This window comes from Capra hircus, chromosome 28 (genome assembly GCF_001704415.2).
Source record: "Capra hircus breed San Clemente chromosome 28, ASM170441v1, whole genome shotgun sequence".
NCBI classification, from domain to species: domain Eukaryota; kingdom Metazoa; phylum Chordata; class Mammalia; order Artiodactyla; family Bovidae; genus Capra; species Capra hircus.
Window position 1 is genome coordinate 38,399,148 of NC_030835.1, and position 6,000 is coordinate 38,405,147.

Here is a 6,000-nt window from a genome sequence, read left to right on the forward strand (position 1 = left end):
TGAACCACTCTAGCAAATTAATCAAACCCTAGAGAAGGTAGTGGAAACCTCCAGTCTACAGCCAGTCGGTCAGAAGCATGGGTGCAACATGGCCTTGTGATTGGTGTTTTAAAGTGGGAGGTTTGGCGGGCAGCTTTGTAGCACTGAACCCTAAATGTGTTGGGTGTGATACTTGGTAGCTAGTGTCAGAATTGAGTTAATTGCTTGGCAATTGTATACATATATTAAAAACACCACCACCACCACCACCGGATTTGGGTACAGAATCTTCAGGTGGTATAAACTGTGATTTATGGAGGTATGGTTAATTTACAACGTCGTGTTCGTTTCAGGTGTCCAGCACAGTGATTCAGTTATATATACTTTTATATTCATATATATTTTCAGATTCGTTTCCATTATAGTTATTATAAGATACTGAGTAGAGTTCCCTGTGCTGTGCAGTTATATATAGTAGTGTGTACATGTTGGAGCAGGCAATGGCGTCCCACTCCAGTACTCTTTTGTCTGAAAAGTCCCATGGATGGAGGAGCCTGGTAGGCTGCAGTCCATGGGGTCGCTAAGAGTTGGACACGACTGAAGCAACTTAGCAGCAGCAGCAGTAGCAGCAGTGTGTACATGTCAATCCCAAACTCCTAATTTATCTCCCCCCTCCCCAGTATCCCCTTTGGTAACCATACATTTGTTTTCTATGTCTGTGAGTCTGTTTCTTAGAAACTGGAATTTTAACACCCCGTCATCTGAGAGCAATGATGCTGAACAATTTTTTACATGCTTATTGTCTATTTGGGGTAATTTATTTTGTAAAATGCCTATTAAGTCTTCTGCCCATTCAAAAAAAATCAGGTGATTTGAACTTTTATCACTAATTTGAAAGAATGATTTATCTACCGGGAAAGTTCTTGCTTAGATACACACATCGTAAATATGTTTTGCAGCTTGTGGCTGGTTTTGCTTACTAGGTTTCAAGTTTTTATATTTGTTAACATGAATTTAACAGTTTTTTCTTTCATTATTAGGCTTTTTGGATCCTTTCTAAGAAATACTGCGTGCATGCTAAGTCGCTTCAGTCATGTCTGATTCTTTGTGACCCCATTGATCGCCCCACCAGGCTCCTCTGCCCATGGGATTCTCCAGGCAAGAATACTGGAGTGGGTTACCATTCCATTCTCCAGGGGAATCTTCCCAACCCAGGGATCGAACCCGGGTCTTCTGAGACTCCTGCATTGCAGGTGGATTCTTTACTGCTGAGCCACCAGCGAAGCCCCTTCTAAGAAATATTATCTCAAGGTAATAAAGATATTTTTTCTATCCTTTTTAGGAGAGTTTTTTATTTTTATTTTTTAGAGCAATGATTCATCTGGAAGTAATTTTTGTTTATGGTGAGAGGTACAGGCCAAAGTTTATTTTTTCTGCAATTGAGTATTCAGTAGTTTCAATATCATTTATTGAAAAGGCTACATTTTTCCATATTATTGTGCCATTGGCATCTTCAGGAAAACTCAAGCAGCTTCAGGAGCTGCTGTATTTACGACCTCTGTGTTCCTTTGTCTATTTGTTTATCCTAACACCAATTCCTCACTCTCTCAATCCGTGTAACATCATAATTTTTAGAATCTAGTGGTCTAGTTTTCTAAACTTGTTCTTTGCTACTAGGTTTTCTGCTATGCATTTTATAATCTGTTTATCAATTTCTAAATAAAAGTTCTCAAGAACTTTGATTGTAATTTCACCAGCTCTATGGAGCAACTGTGGGGAACTGACATCTTAGTATTGATGTCATAACATAGACATGATGTATCTTTCCATTTACTTAGGCCTTCTCCATCTAGCATTTCTCAGCGATGTCTACGGTTTTCACTGAAAGCCTTGTACACCTTTTATTTGTGTCTTTATTGCCCAGGTGTCTGGTAGTTTGCGGGTATACTGTACCACTATTTTCTTTTAAACTATGACCATTGAATGGAGGTACTGGGGTATCATTTTGGTTTCAGTTTGTACTTCCTTGATGACCAGCAAGGTTGGGCACCATTTCATGTGTATTAACCAATGGAGCTCCTCTTTTGTAAAGTGCTTGTTGATATCTTTAGGTCATGTCAGCACAAGCGGGTTGTCTTTTTCTTGTTTATTTGAAAGGATTCCTTATATATTCTGAATTTTTAGGGTATATATGTTGCGAATACCATCTTCTGCTCTGTTGCTTACTTCTCCCCTCGCCTGATGAGCATAGGTGCAAATCCACCACTACACCCTGTGTTCAGCTGCAGAAATATTGATCTCTTCCAATGCAGGAGAATAATGTGTTTGTGTTGAATTCACTGCATTTTATGGACAACTTCAGAGATTTTTAAGGACCAACTCTGACCTCTTGCATGCTGCCTTTAGAGCCTATTCCCTAAATGAGTCTACTGAGATGTACTAAATTTTATGACAAGGCAAAAAAGGTGCAAGCTGCAACCCTTTATCTCCAGACACTCAAATCTTGGGTAAGGGGACAGGCGCACATGACCACACCGAGGAACTATTATAACTCCCTGAACATAAGCTATAACCTGCCTTTTCCATATCGCCTTTTTGGAAGCTCTTTGTCCAGAATCCCCTTTCACTTGATCCCTATTTATTTTTCAAAATGAAGCTCAAGTATCACCTCCTCTTTGTATATTTCCCCCGTGGAAGTCGGTTCTCAGCCATGGCTCCAACACTGCTCTTATTCATTTCCAGTTTTTCTCCAGCACTCTGTGAAATCTACTTTGATTCTCAACCCTCATCCCACCTTTTGAGTCCTGACTTTCAGAACCGACACCTTCCACCTCGGAGACCCTGTGTATGTGCTGCCCCCGTGACCAGCCTTCTCCTGAAGAACTCAATCCACAACCACTCTGGCCTGCAGGGCTGGCCTCTGCAAGCTCCTCAGCCAGGTGATTAGAGTCACTGAAGGGCAGGACCCAGCCCTACTGTGAATCTGCATTCCTGCCTGACTTCTACCGTGTTTCTGAATCTCTTCCTTTCTGATCTTTCTAGATTTGACTCTTCTTTATGATCTTGATGTCAACTCATTTCTTCCATTGCAACATTGCTTTCGCAGTGTTGAGGACACAGCAGGCCAACATTTCCTCTTGGCTCTTCTGACTTCTGTTAATCATCTCTCCCCTCTGAGCCCTCACCTCGGGACACCAACCTGATGTCAGGCCTGTAGAGTGTGCCCTGGTCCTCTGGTTGGAGTAATGGACAGAAGATTCTTAAAGGTATGCTGCAAATCACCAGGCATGTCTGACTCATGCCATGTTAGGACCTTAGCCATAAATGTGTGTGTGCAGGTATGTATGTATTAAATATATGTGATGTTTAAGTAGATTTTTATTTTGACACTTCCAGTGCATTATTGGGCAACATATAATCTTTTCCTGGTGGCTCAAATGGTAAAGGATCTGCCTGCCAAACAGGAGACCGGGGTTTGACCCCTGGGTGAGGAAGATCCCCTGCAGAAGGGAATGACAATCCGCTCTATTATTCTTGCCTGGAGAATTCCATGGATAGAGGAGCCTGGCAGGCTACAGTCCATGAAGTCAGAAAGAGTCAGCCACAACTGAGCAACAGACACTCTCTTTCAATCTTTCCAAATTCATGCTGAAAAGGAACACCGCCACACCTACAAATCTCTTCTGCTCTAAACTGGTGTTCAATTTATTCCCTTTAAAGAAAGTCTAGGGCACCCTACTTTGAATACTCTGCTTTCACTGTGGTAACACTTGCATTTCACAACACCTAAGCTATCATCCCCCATAGGAGGCTTTTAGATCAGTGTATTGATGATACCACCTTACTTTTAAAAAACAATCTTGTTCTATGATTTTCTTTTACACAGAACCAGGAACAACTGCTCCTTTAGCTGCACCAAAATGACAGGATTATTCAGTCTGCTTGAATCATGTCAGGAGACGACTTCACATACAAAATCTGCCTGAAAGATACTCACATCAGCAACCACTGGGGGCCACCAGGAGAGGTGCTGCCTTTCACTTTAACAAAGCTAGGAGAGGGCACAGCTTGATGGCATCAAGATGCGCACAAAGGCACCAGAAAGAGATATTTATACAAAACGACGTGAAATAACGCACACAGAAGTACCTTTCAAACCCTGAAGAGTTACGCAAATACAAAACCTGGTTATTAAATAGCTTCAAATCACAGAGAGGTATTCAAGAGTGATACATGAGCAAAAAACACGTGATTAATTCCAGTCAGGGGCCCTGATATAGTGTTGTGGAGGCCTTCAAAGATGAGTAGGCAGCAATAAAAAGGGAAAAATTATGAATGCCCACAACTTGGATGATTCTCCCAGAAATTATGCTGAGAGAAAAAAGGCAACCCCAGAATATTGCATACTGTATGCTTCCACGTTTTTGAAATGACAAAATTATAGAGATGGAGGACAGACGAGTGGTCATCAGGGGTTAGGGAAGGGGGGGTGGGGAGGGAGGTGGAGGTGCAACTATAGAAGCGCAGCGAGACACCCTTGTGATGGAGCCTTGAACTTATACGTGCGATAAAATAACACACACACTCACACAAGTACAAGTCAGATCGCTGACACTAACATCAGTGGATTGTACCAAGGTCAGTCTCCTGGTTGGACTATAGTTTTGTAAGATGCTAGCACAGGAGAACCTGGGTCAAGGGTGTGTGGGATCACTGTGTCATTTCTTACAATGGCATGTGAGTTTGCGGTTGCATCTACTAAAGAAACAGTTAAAGCAGAAAGATAACGAGGACTTCAACAGCTTGGGTGTGGGTGGGGAGGGAAAAGTCTTGATGGCAAAGGAAGCGGCTTTGGTTGAAATGGGTGAATCTGAAAGATACTTCATCTAAAATAGTAGTAACAGGGGCTTTGCTCGTGGTCCAGTGGTCAAGACTCCATGCTGCCAATGCAGGGGGTGCTGGGTCGATCCCTTCTTAGTTAGGGAACTAAGAAGCCACATGCTACATGGCACAGCCAAGCAAATACTAATAATAAAACCAGTCACAGCAGCAGAAACAACAGTCCCCATCAATCGAGCGCCGCATCAGCCAGGCATAAGCTTGTCACACATTGGCCCCTTGGAAGTCACAGAGCCCTGAAAAGTGCGCCCTCTGATCCCCACTCAACAGCTGACCCAGAAGCCTAGGGTCATGGAACTGTGCAGCTTCAGAGGCCACACTGTTAATCATATCCTTTATGTCCCCAGGGGGGCTAGTGGTTCTGTGCAGTTAGAGTAAGTGATGCTGTGTTTGTTATGGAGGAAGATGGAGGGGTAGGTTACTGCCAGATCTGAGATGGCTGTGAGCAGCATGCTAAGTACTTGTTTTTGGAACTTATTTATTTATTTGATTTGATTTTGGCTGCACTGGGCCTTTGTTGTGGCTCAAGGTCTGTTCCTTGCGGCACTGGGGCCTTCTCTAATTGTGGGCTCAGTGGTTGCGGCACACAGGCTTAGCGGCCCCACAGCATGTGGGATCTTAGTTCAGCAACCGGAACCCATGTCCCTTGCACTGGAGGGCAGGTTCTTAAAAACTGGACTGCCAGGAGAGTCCTCTTAAGTAATTTCAACTATAATTCATGAGTGATGCCTATGAGGAAAAGCCTTCCCTAAGGGAAGTGACAGAGCTGCTCTCTAGGAAAATAACTCTGCTGGCATCAAAGAAGGTGGATTAAGGACACGCGCAGACAAGGGAGTGGTCAGGACACGGCGGGTCTCACAGGCGGTGGTTAGTCAGGAGCTGGGAAAGCCCGCTGCCCAAACATGAGCTGCCTCTGCATGGGGTGGGTGGATATCAGACACAAATAAGGAACTGAACGTGCCCCTCCTGAGTCCATGAAGTCAAGAACACTCACCTGATTGAAACGTGACAGGTGTGGGACTTGCCTGGTGGTCTAATGGTTGGGAATCTGCCTGCTAATGCAGGGACATGGGTTTGATCCCTGGTCCGGGAAGACTCCACGAGCCTCGAGACACCTGAGCC